This window comes from Vigna umbellata, chromosome 5, assembly GCF_029865625.1.
Source record: "Vigna umbellata cultivar VRB3 chromosome 5, Vumbellata_1.0, whole genome shotgun sequence".
NCBI lineage: Eukaryota > Viridiplantae > Streptophyta > Magnoliopsida > Fabales > Fabaceae > Vigna > Vigna umbellata.
The window spans coordinates 14,318,577-14,332,443 of NC_142169.1; the positions used below are offsets into that span (position 1 = coordinate 14,318,577).

At 31.8% G+C, this 13,867-nt stretch overlaps 1 pseudogene; it reads right to left on the reverse strand.

Moving 5' to 3' along the window:
• Positions 1–713: 713 nt before the first annotated feature.
• Positions 714–2,316, reverse strand: LOC124823998 (UDP-glycosyltransferase 72B1 pseudogene; annotated as a pseudogene).
• Positions 2,317–13,867: the final 11,551 nt, after the last annotated feature.

Here is a 13,867-nt window from a genome sequence, read left to right on the forward strand (position 1 = left end):
TCTATATTGTCATAACATAAAGCCTTTTAAACTCGATTTCAAGTTTATCATTATAGATAAATTAAAACATATTTACCATCATCTCAAAGATATTATAGGAAAAGATAAGACTATTATATCTTTAAGAATGATAATTTAGATTATTTTTTTTTTATTTTTCATATCTTTAATAAATACATAGAGAGGATAAAAGTAGTGCATACCCCATTTTCGTTCAGAATTAAATTTAGTCAAATTAGATTGATTTTTGATTGGGATTTTCTCAACCATTCGTGGTTGTCCTGACCAAATTTTGTTAATTTTCAATCAGGCTTGAATTAGTCGAATTTGACCAATTTCGATCGAAACCAATCCAATTAAGTTTCGATCGTGATCATCTCAACCAAATTCAATCGAGACCAATTCGACCAAACTCAGGTTATTTTTTTATCAAAACTAAATCGAACTAATTTTCAATTTAATTCAAACTAACTATTTTTTAGCTCATTATATTTTTTAACAATTTAGTTCAATTCAATTAATTTTATTCATCCCTATTAATAAGATTGTCTATATGTTCAAAGCTAATCAAATATGGAATACTATTGTTCTATTTCATTACTCTGTTACGAGGATATACAAGTGTCTTATGCATTAAATGGCTTGAGTTCGTGGTTTATGTCCTTGAGAGTTTACACAACTTTTGACATTGAGTGACTTTTGCTTGCAAGAAATGACTTAAAAATAACGTCTACTTTTCTATGATCAAACTCGAAATTCAACTTTTCATCTTCTAAACAACTCAACCACCAATAACCACTCAATCACTTAATGCAGAAATGAAACAAATTATGAAGACCATACATTTAGAGAACAATTTAAGAAGAAAAAAAAGAACTAGAGTTTCCTAATTACCACTCAAATTTTCCCATTCACTGGCCAACTGTAACAAGGTTTGTTTTGAAGAACCATCTTTGAGTGCATGAGCAGCAAAATCTTTCAAAGTCCTCATTTTTTCACGCATTCCTTTGCCTATTTCTCCTTTCATCAAACACTTTATCACCTTTGTAATTTCCTCCTTTTCCACTATGCCATCCTCGTTAAATCTTGGCCTCAATGCCACTTTCAGTCCTTCGGCTAACATCACTGCATTCATCCTCTGCTCTGCAAAGAGTGGCCATGTTATCAGAGGCACTCCCTCTTGCACACTCTCCAAAGTCGAGTTCCAACCACAGTGGCTCAGGAACCCACCAACTGAACAGTGACCAAGGATCTGAACCTGAGGTGCCCATGAAGCCACAACCAAACCTTTTTCCTTTGTCCTTTCCAAAAACCCTTTTGGTAAGAATTGCAAAGGGTCCTCCTCTGCAGCCTCAAGGTAAGCAGCATTAGGTAAATTACTTGGTGCTCTCAAAACCCATAAGAACCTTTGACCACTCAATTCCAAACCCAAAGCTAGCTCGTCGATCTGGTGTTGAGACAGTGTTCCACCACTTCCAAAACAAACATACAACACTGAACAAGCTGGCTGCTTGTCCAACCATCTTAAACAATCATTATCCTCATTGTTTGACCCTTTCTGTGTAATGGGACCCACAGGGTACAGTTTGATCTTCCCATTTACCGATTGTTCCAATGCGCTTATTGCACCTGGTTCCATTTCTAAGAAGGTGTTCATGATAATCCCATCAGCTATAACCATCGCTTTGGCACGTTCAAGAAAACCCTTGTAAGCTTCACTTGATCGATTTTGGGTTGGGGCAGGAAGATCAACCCCCAAGAGTGGTACACAACCTGGTAACTTTATAGGTTCCGCCAGATCCTTAAACTCACCTGAAACCTCCTCATGAAGTTTTGGCAGATGTAAGCATAGGGACAATGCCATAGCTGAACCAGGACAGTAAAAATAGGACAAGGCGTGAAGCTCCTTTGCAAATTCCAAGACTTGGGATGCGAAAACATCAACCACCAGTGCAGTTAAACGGACTTTAGATGACAAGGATCTGAGAACCTCTTGTATTGACTGGAGAGAAAGAGTAACGGTGAGTTGAATTTGGAGTCCCATGTATAGTCCTTGGGGAAACTGTTCTTTGCTGATTGGAGGAAGAAAGACGGAGTCAATGTTTGAAGGAAGAGTTTTAAGGTAGGCTATGGAGGATTCCGGGGGTGACCCAAGTGAGGGAACGAAACAGGTGACATGAAAATTTGGGTGAAGCTTGACAAGTCGCTTAGCGAACTCAACAATAGGGACAAGGTGGCTGAAACCAGGACTAGAAACAACAGCTATATGAACTGTTTTTGCCATGAACACAGACCAAAGACTAAGGTTTTGTTTCTCTCAAAACGATGCAGTGGTTTTGACCAGAGTGTTCTCGTATAAATATACCGAATCGTTGGGTTGTCGTAATAGAGGTAGCAAACCTTGCCTTGACTTTCTTAGTTTGAACGTTATTTGCGCTTATGTTTGAAAGTTGATGATGTAATCGCTTATGCATTAATTCGCCTTTACATTTATCAATTATGAATTTCCTACTTTATATTTACAGCTCGGACTTTGCTCTAGAATGACATGGTTGTGTCTTGGTGGTTGCTGAGGTGACTTTGGTCTCCATTTATACCATTCATTCTCCCCCACACATTCTCAAAGTCCATTGACTAGTCATTCAGGAGTATTTTAAAGGTTTTATAAGAAAAATGTCTCTTTTATTGGAAAATTTTAAGAGAATTTAACTCTCAAAATTTATCGAAATAATTTAATTATTGAAATTTATAGAATATTAAATTTTGTAAACATAAAAGTTTGAAATCTTTTATCTTATTCCTTATATTTGTCTTCCTATTTATTGCTTTTCAATAATACAGCGGTGAGTTTGAAGTTTATTTCTTTATGAATAAGTTTCGATATATATGGGTTAGAGTTTTTGTTTTCTTTTAATGGTATTTCTTAATTTTTGTTAGGTAAACTTTTTTAAATTAGCATAAATAGTATTTTTTTCTTTATTGATACTGGATATTTATCATATAAGGGATGAACTTCACAATCAATCTTGTTTGACTTTCTGAATAAACTATTGTTAGTTAAAACTCTCAGCCAATTGGTCAAAGGTCAAAAAGTCAACACAATTAACTTCAATACTATAACAATTTAAGGAGAAAGTATGATTATCAACTATTGGATTGTAGGAAGGACTTTTACATCAGAATGTTTTTTATATTGATATTCTGAATAACTACGAGAAGTTTGAAGAAACAACTATAAAAAAAATTATAGTTAAAAATAGCTTTTGGATATTTGAATGACTTCTGAACATTGAACATTGAATATTGAATATTGATCTCGATCCTATACCTTGAAACAAATATTTTTATTTTTTATTTAAATCAAATTATTTTAAGTTTGAGATTATATTTTTACCAATTTCACTCAATTATTTTTTATCAACATTAATTTGAGTTAATAATTATTTTTTAAGATATTAATGAAACTTTTCTTGATCAATATTCGCAATGTTATCTTCTATAATTGTAAATTAATGTTTTATCTTTATGTAGTTGAAATAAAATTTTCAAAAAACCTCCTAATTAAAGTGAAAAAGTAAATTGATCGATATAATTAAAACTAATTTTTGTTGACATCAACTAAAAATAATATTAATTGATATTAATGTAAAAAAATATTTATCAATATTACTTAATCTTCTGGATATTTTATGCTTTGTCGATAAATAGTTTGTTCATTAAAAATCATCACCAAGTAATATTTTTTAATTATTAAATATTATTTCATTTTACAATAATTTTTAATTAATGATAATTAAAATATTTAATTCAAACTAATAAAAAGTAAATTTAATAACTATGAAATCCAGTAGAAATACACTTGAACCATTTTTTTTTCAATTGCTTGTAAAACAAAGCACATAAAATGGTTTATGGCTAATAAAATAATAATAATAATAATAATGATAATAATTATTATTATTACTGTTAACACCCAATTTCGTCCGGGTAAGTAAATATTTAAAAATAAAAAAAAAATAAGATAATAATAATTAATGGTGGGTAAAAAGGGATAAAATAATGACTTTAATACAATATTTTTGAATTGTTAGTTTAATATGGTAATAATTTGAATTAATATTCTGCTAATAATTATAAGCAATAATTAAAATAGTATATTAACATAATTTGTTGCATCAGTTGCTTTTAAAGAGGAAATTATGATTTTCTGACAATAATGATAATCAATGCTTTGAATATTATTTAATTTGTTTTCTAGCAACCATGGCAATTATTTCCCTATTTTGTTTTATTGTGAATTAATTCACAATTAAGGCAAGGTTTCCATAATATTACGATGTGTGTATATAAATACACACTCTGCCATAGAAAAAAGGGAGGAGAAAAAGAAGAAAAAATAGAGAGAGACACTATGGAATAATGGAGATAGAAAAGATATAAGAGAGTATAGAGAAAAGTAATTTATCACGCTAGAGGAACTCTGCCAACAGAAATTACCAAGGAAGAATTAGAGAGTATTGAAAGCTGAAAAGGTACGTCATCTTCACACCCTCTTTTTTTTTTCTTTTTGTTGCAATTTGAAGGTTTTTTCTAAAGGTTTTATTTTTTTTATATACAAATGACGTTCTTTTAAAAATCATGATTTTTGAAATATAAGTACGCGTAGACCTATGGTCGGCTTCTTTCCTCTTTCCCATCGTTCTTAAAAATAAATAAAAAATACAAAAATCTTTAAAATAAAAAATATCAATCTTGTTAAACCAAATCTTTTTTCGGGTTCACTCTTCAAAAATCCAAATAAATCTATAATATTTTTTTACACAAACTCACAAACCTTTTTCTACATAAAGAACTACGTGATCCCTGATTGTCCATTAAATGGATGTACGTAGGACCAAGATCAATTCTTGTCAGGTTCATAAAACAAAAAATATATTTTTGTCTCTTAATAGTTTATTTATATCATTTTTTTAGGGAAAATTAAACATTTAAAAAACCACTTCAATCTTTATACATTTAATTAAAGGTACTGCCTTTAGGCAGGCGCGATAGGGTGCTAACACCTTCCTTACGCGTAACCGATTCCCGAACTTGAAAATCTCTTTTCGCAGACCATGTCTTATTTTTTGGTTTTCCATAGTTTTTCCATAATAAATTATGGTGGCGACTCCACGAATCTTTTTCTCAAACCCGTTTGTTTTTTCGGGTCGCTGTCCCGTCGCGATCTCGGTTGCGACAATTACTATTATTATTATTATTATTATTATTATTATTATTATTATTATTATTATTATTATTATTATTATTGAAATATTACTATGCTTAAAGTTAGAATTGGCTAAATTTTAATAGGTAAAAATAAGCAGTTTAATGAAATCTGCAAAATAGTTCTTTCCAGTTATTTTAGTTAACTTCAAATTAGACTAATTTCAATAATTAAAAATATATTAATTTTTTAATATATTAAAGTCAATGTATTTTAAATATACAACAAAAGAAAAACACTAAAAATTCAATAAAATATTTGAATTTTGATCTTTTCATTAAAAAAAATTGTATTCCTATTTTCTATGTTTACTTTAAGGTTTAATGATTCGGTGAGATGGGGATAGAATCTCAAATAAAACCCTTACTTATTGGTTTTCTCAATTAGTCCTTAATTTTGAAAAATTAAAACAAATAAAACTCTGTTGTTAAATTTGACAAACTCTATTATATTGACGTAGACGTGGTAATAAGATTTTTAATGACACTAGTAAAAAAACTGTTTTTTAACTCGTTATAGGCTTCGATTTAGGTGAAACCGAAGCCTATCAAAATGCGGTGGCATTTTTGTAGTTTAAGCGAACTTATACGCCTCGGTTCAAAATCAACCAAAGCATATAAGTCATATTACCTCGGTTAAAGCAACGACCAAAGCCTAAAAGCCCACCTGCCCCCTGACAGTCTCTGAAATTTGAATTTTGTGCAGAGCCTATGGCTTCGGTTTGTTCAGAACTAGTGCGAAATAGTGTTTATGCCTCGGTTTAAACGGGAACCGAGGTATATAATCATTTCATATTTTTTTTTCATTTTTTTCTAAGGACTATATGCCTCGGTCGGGTGTAGAACCGAGACCTATATGCATGTATTGCTTCGGCCAAGCATAGAACCGAGGCATATACGCACGTATCTTAACCAAAAAAACGTAACCTTCCATTTCCTTCTTCCTCCATATCTGACTTACTCACTCCCTCGCTCCCTCGCTCTCCCTCCCTCGCTCCCTCGCTCTCCCTCCCTCGCTCTCTCGCTCTGTCACTCTCTCACTCCCTTGCTCTCTCGCTCCCTCGCTCTCGCTCCGTCGCTCTCTTGCTCCGTCACTCTCTTGCTCCGTCGCTCTCTCGATCTCGCTCCGTCGCTCTCGCTTCCATTGCTCGTGTTTAGTCGTTGCATTCCTCACGTCGGTGCCGCCATTGTTGCTCCGTCCGAGCCATAACCCTAATGACAGGAGAGAGACTGTGCTTTGCATCGTTCTTAGAGTTTTCCAAAATGTTAGGGTTTGATTTGTCTCTATTATCTTCCAATTTCAGATTCTGCCAACCCGAGGAAGATTGTTGGACACAATTTGAGGTGTGGGAGGAAGCGGAGAAGGGGGTGGTGGGGTATCAGAGTAAACGATTTTATGGAGAGAGAGGTGGCTGAATTGGGGTTTGAATTGTAGAGAGAAAAAGGGGTCGGGGTTGGGGATATGGAGAAGTTAGCAGAGAAGACGAGAGAGGAGTGGGCCGGTGAGCCCAAGAGGCCCAGGCACGACTTGAGAGAGAGGGAGAAGGATTGAGAGGCAGTGGGCGTGTAAGAGACTTTGAGGTATGGGCCTGATGTGAAGTTTGAAGAGAGTGAGAAGCAAAACTCGAAAATGGAGTTGGTGGCGGTGGCAGAGTCGCTGTGTTCGTGGTGGTTTTCATCACCCTGGAACTTCAAGGACTGCTTCATAGTGAGTGATGGGGGTGTTGCTGCAACCACCGTGCTATGCAACAGACAGAAGATAACAACCACCGATCTTGTCTTTGGGCCAAACACTAATCTTTGGCTTTCTTTTATCAACAATTTAACCAAAAAATAAAAAAAATAAAAACATCTATTGCTTCGGTTAAGGCAATAACCGAAGCAAAATCCTACCATTTTATGCTTCGGTTTGCACCCGAAGCAAAAAGAAGTAGACTTTTTACCTCGCCTGTATATGCCTCGGTTGTAGAACCGGTGCCTATAAGCGAAACTAACCGGTGTCATTTCCCTTCATTGCACTAGTGTGATGTGGCATATGTATTATGGTAATAAGGTGATCGTGACATGTAAATTCATATTTTTTTAATGAAGAAATTGGAGAAATTTTAATTACACCCAACCCTTTGTTCGAACTAAGATTTGCGAAAATAATTTAGGGAAAACTGAGTGCTTCTTCAAATTAGGGTTCCTTCATAATTGGAGGTCGTCCTTATACGCCAATTTTTGTATCAATTCAATGTCTCTGATGAGAAAAAGTTTTATCTTTTTTTCTTCTGTTTTCTGTATGTCTATCTATCTATAGTATAACTTTTTTATGTAAAATTTTTGTATGAATAATTGAATACGATTTCTTTAATAACAAATGGACCATTTTCTGAGAGAGGCCATGTACAAAGACAGAAGCAAAGGCAAGGAAATAGGGATATGAAAACCTAACTGCACAACAAGGACACCAACAAGCCTTTATAAGTCTGGACCATGAAAATTAGGTTCCTCAAATTATACGTAGGTTTCTCCAATTATAAGATTTGTTTTGAGATAAAGTTTCAAGATAAATTTTCCAGATTTATCTACTTCAGAAGGTAGCACTACCGTGTGGGAGGAGGCAGCACCGCCGCTAACTCCGTCGAAGGAGGAAGTAAGGGCGTTGTTGTTGCTGTGGTCTGATGGGGAAACTTGTCCATGTCAGCACCATCGCCAACGCTCGTCGCTGCCCAAGGCCTGTCCGATGGGGAAAATCGTGCATCCTTGCGCCGTCGATGGTGGAAGTGGTAACACTGTCGATTGAGAGGGATTTAGTTTTATTTCTGAGAATGAATCCAACTATGAGGGTTAGGAGACGAACTTCAACCACGAGCATCAACTTCCTCTTTCACTATTGATGGACGTTTAATTAACCCTAAACTCTCTTACAAAATCCCTAATTTTCATATGGCCAAGGAACCCTAATTGTTTCTGCCACCCACTCAAAGGTTCCCCAATTTCTTTTCACAATTCTTCATTTTAGACAAAGGGGCTAAGTTGAATTAAAGTTTTCCCAATTTTTTAATTAAAAAATTACAAAGGGCTGGATTCAATTGAAGTTCCTTCAATTTTTTAATTCAAAATTTATAAAGTTCCACATCGAATTATGTTATTATCACATAAATTATGCTACATCATTAAAAAAAGAGACAGTCATCATGCCACGTACATGTCACTTAAACAACATTTGTCCAATTAACAGTAAGGCTCTATTTGTTTTAATTTTTCAAAATTAAGAACCCAGTTGAGAAAACCAATAAGTAAAGGTCCTATTTGAGATTTTTTCCTAAAAATATGATCTATTGAATCATTAAACCTTACTTTAACTATCGTTCAATATGTTAACCATGTGTCAGGTGGGTGTAACCTCAGTGTATCATAACCAACCCCATGACAAATTTCTTGTACTTCCATCTTCTGAAATTAAATGAAAAAAAAAAATAGGAGCTGGAAGATAATATAAGTAGAAATAATTTGGGCAATTTAGAATAATAGGAATAATTAAATTTTAAACAAAGGAAGGTAAATGCAAAGAAAATCTTTAGTTTTGCACAATTAAATGCGTGGATACAGAAGCACAAAAAACCTACAGTAACATTCTCTTTCTCTGATTGGTATTTACGCCCCATACGTCGTTTAAAAATACTGTCAGTAATTTATTAGGGAGTTAACAAAAGACACATGTTTATCTCAGGACATTTTGATCAATGTTGTTAGTGATGTATTCATCAAAACTATTGGAATAGAAGATCCTAGTCTCACCTTTGATGTAGAAAAGTATAGAAAGTTTTAGTGGAAAGGTGTAGAGAGTGACTAGTAGTAGGGTTTTACATGGTAAAATGAAAACACAAGTGCTTCTCTTTTGTTTTACAGGTCATTAATACAAGGTGGAATACATTTGGAACATAGAAATGCCGGGGAGGACAAGTGGTGTAAAAGCACGAAGGAAGAGGAAATCAACACATGTTAAAGTACTTTCAAGGAAACAGAGCATATAAATCACTACAAAAAAAATCACGGTTACATACAGCCAAAATTCGTATACAATATCAAAAATCCATTTATAAAATGCTTTTACATACGGATTCAATATTACAAAAATCCGTATATAAAAGAGACGTAGCTAAGTTACATACGAAAAAATTCGTATATAAATTATATACAGATAAATGTGTATGTAATTTATATACGAATATTATGTAATTTACATACAGATATTACATACGGATAAATCCGTATGTAATTACATACGGATACATACAATATGTATCTATAGTTTATAACGTATTTAACATATTTAATTAGATTGGTTTTTTCTATAGTTATATAATTAATATTAAAATTTTTATACATTAAAACTTCTCATAAAATTTTAAGTAATTACTACAAGATTATAAATGTAAAGAATTTATAATATATAATTGTGTTGAAAATCAAATAATTAAAACATGAAAATTTTATTTGAATACTCTATAAAGAGAGTTCAAAGAAATAAATACAACTGCTTAATATTAATATCTCATAACACTCAAATTTAACTTTTACAATAATTTAAATCTAAAACAAACAAGTCCTTGTATAATATAGAGTTGAATATTAAATTAAACTATAATTTACACCTAAAACAAAATCAAGTCCTGACTTAGAAAGAAACTCCAAAGCAATTGTTGATAGCTCTGCAAATGTTGCACATATAATTATTGGATGGAAGACCTTTTTCAAGCTTGATTGCAATATGAAAACAAAGGGATAAGAAAAGGCATAATTATAGTTAGTTCTAATAAAATGCAAATACAATGTTGCATGACAATATAACATTTTTGCTCCATCTAAATGAGCCATCAAAGCAATCAGCCATAGAGGTTGCCAATGCTGTGAAGAATCAAGCCAAAGAACTTGAGTAGGCATTATCTTTCTGTAATAGGTATAATTAAGGATAAGCTGGCACAATTTCTCTTTCTATATAGATGCATTTATACACGTAACGTATAATGTATGATTCAAGTTTTTTTATCTTCTTATCTGATTCTTTTGCAGAAATGTAACAAGAATGAGGCAGAGACAGTGACTCTAAATATCCAAGGACTAAATTAAATGTTGAGAACTGTATGAGTTGCTAGGGTGATATATATATCATGCAAACATACCCTTGTATTCGAAGAAACATTAAGGAACAAGTATTCAAAATAACAACTGCAGTGATATATATAAACTAACGATAGATCCTGAAAGTGTGATTCGATCCAATTTAAATAAATTTTTCTATTTAGCATGCCAATGGACAATAACTACTTTTCACTATATATTATTGGTTTTACAAGTGCATCAAATTAAGGTGATGGGCCTAATAAAGAATCAAACAAATTTCAAAAGTAGAGAGTAATCACCCAATTTTGACCCAATGTCTTTTTTCTTTTCCTCTTTGCCAAATTACACTCCACATTAACTCTCAAACCAAACCAACAAAATGATTCAGTCTCTTTTTTCTTTTCCTCTCTGCCAATACAAACTTAATATAAATTATGCCAATGACATAATCATAACACCACCTGCAGTTCCAATTTTAAATCATATACCTCATTTAATGTAACTTAAAAAAAAATTACATAACCAAAAAACAGAACCAAGAATTACCACTTGACAACTTCCTCATATAAGCAACCTAAATATCGTAAATAAAAACATATAGTTTTAAATTTCTATTTTAATTAGATGATGAGAATATCCTTGTTCTCATTGATTTAGAAGTACATTTCACGCTGCAACTAGTTAACAGGATTCTTTCAACCATTCTAAATTACATTTTTTAATTATATTTTTCACTTTACACTCATACATATCTGCATATTAATTTCTAAAGTAAATTTTAGTTGTGTTTTTAAGTTGTCAACTATTAAAAGAACCACGTATCATAATTTAAATTTTTTATCTTAAATCTAAAGTATACTTTATAATTTTAAAAATATCTGTTTATTATAAACTTAAAATAAATGAGCAATTTCTAGAAGCCTATTATAATTAATTCAAAAATAATCTGTTTTACATAAAAGTTAATCTGAACCATGTAATAGTCCAATTAAAAAGAACAAGATTGTTGAAATGCATCACATAACCATACGTACTAATTATGCAGAAATGTAACAAGAATGATGTAGAGACAGTGTTACTGATTCTAAACATCCAAGAACTAAATTAAATGTCGACTAGATGGCATATGTTACAGTCAAAGTTTTCTCCCAAGCATACTACACCTACAATTACAAATATGCAACCAGATATGTTCTTTTTCTTATCACTTTTGTTGTTTCTAGACGTTGTGTATTTAATGCCATTTTATGCACACTCAGAACAACTGTAACGTTGTGCTTGAGTAGGATTTGATTGTTTAAGCATTCTTGTAAAGATAACAAGCAGTTCATGAGAGTTTTATCGTTGGATAAAAACTTCGTTTAGCCTTTGTTAGGTTTTTCCTAACAGCACCTTGTTTGGTGATTTTTCGTTTGGTTCAATAGCGCATTTAACAAGATATCTTTCAACATATGTTTTTGGAACCATGTTTGTACCTTTTAGTGCGTTTACCAAAAACATCATTTTATATACCATAGTAAGAGCTCCTCTGACATTGTTTGGCAAAGCATTAGCATGAGTGCATTTAACAAGACTCTCATTGATGCATTTGTGAGGAAATTATTTCGTAGTGTGTGTTTACTAATGTTTTTCTCATTAATAATTCAGTATGTGAGTTCACATTAAATGTTAGTTCACACATTCAATCGCAAGGATTTCATCAAGCAACTCTTAAAGTGTAGTCTATTAATTGAAGAGAGAACATGGCAGCACAACAAAATTCATTCAATTCATCATATCCATTCGTGAACACATTCTCATTCATTTCTTTTCACATTTACAATATTCAAACCTTCAATTATCAAACTCGAACAAAATTTACCGGTTCATATCACTTATACAACAAACATATACAATGCAAGTAGGGTTAGCTCCTCGCACCTAGTCCAAAAACTCCTCACGGTGAAACCCTAGACTCAACAATTTTCACACCTCTCGTTCTCAACCTTCGCACTCTCTCTTACTCTAGATTTGACTTTGCTTTCCGTGTTCTACTCTCTCCTCCACCACCTCTAAAAACTCGCTCCCGTGGTTGCTTGAGAACCCCAAAATCCAAAACAAAATCTTTCTCTTTCACTCATGGTATTGTTATAGAAAATTTTGGGCCTTGTATGAATGGGTTAACTTTTTTGTAACAATGGTATCAGAGCCTGACAACGAACCTGATGTTTCAAGTTTGAACCTTGGGGGAACCTACTCCTACCATGGGGGAGTCCCGAATTTTCCAAGCCGTCAGGTGCCGGCTTCTTAAGGAGGGGCGTTTGTTATAAGAAATTATGGGCCTTGTATGAATGGGTTAACCTTTTTGTAACATGTATCCCTCTTATATATCCTGTGGAAGGGTTCTCAAAACTCTATCAACCCTTCCCGTTTTCGGAAAAAATAGGCAGTTGCTCCCTCCACCACCACCGAATACTTCCTGCACCATCCCATACCAATTTTATCAGCAATCCATTTTTAACATATATTTTATATTTTAATTTATTATTTTTATTTAAAAAAAAACAATCTTCAACGGATGTGGCGACATCTTGCCACATCCGTTTTAATAAAGTTTTTAAAACTATTTTGATTATTATTTAAATAATAATATATAAATTAAATTAATAATTATTATTTTATTAAATAAAATAAAATTAATTTATAAATAATTAAGTAATAATTTTAAATTAATTAAATAATATTTATATATTAATTTAAAATATAATAAGTTAAAAACTAAAAATTTAAAAAGAAAAAACTTCATGGATGTTGCCACATCCATTTTAATAAATTTTTAAAAACTATTTTATTATTTAAATAATAATACATAAATTAAATTAATAATAATTATTTTATTAAATAAAATAAAATTAATTTATAATTAATTAAATAATAATTTTAAAAAAATTAAATAATATTTATATATTAATTTAAAATATAATAAAATAAAAAACTAAAAACTTTAAAAAGAATAAAACTTCACCGATGTGGTAACATCCGTATCCGTTTTAATAAATTTTTAAAAAGTATTTTAATTATTATTTAAAATAATAATACATAAATTAAATTAATAATAATAATTTTATTAAATAAAATAAAATTAATTTATAAATAATTAAGTAATAATTTAAAAAAATAAAATAATATTTATATATTAATTTAAAAATTTTAAAAAATTAAAAACTTAAAAAAAAAAACTAAACGGATGTGGTACATCCGTTGAAGATTTTTTCTTCAACGGATGTCGACATCCGTTCAAGAGAAAAGGAGGAGGTGTAGGATATTTTAAAATATAAAGGATAGTTTTGGAATTTAAAAAAAGTGTGGTGGTGCAAGGAGCAATGTGTGGTGGTGTAGGGAGTAACTCCCCAAAAAAATAAAACTCATTTTATTTCCTCACGGATTTGAGTCCTAGCCCTGACCTCCCAACACAGAGTCGGACATATAAAAAATAAATCATTCATAAAAC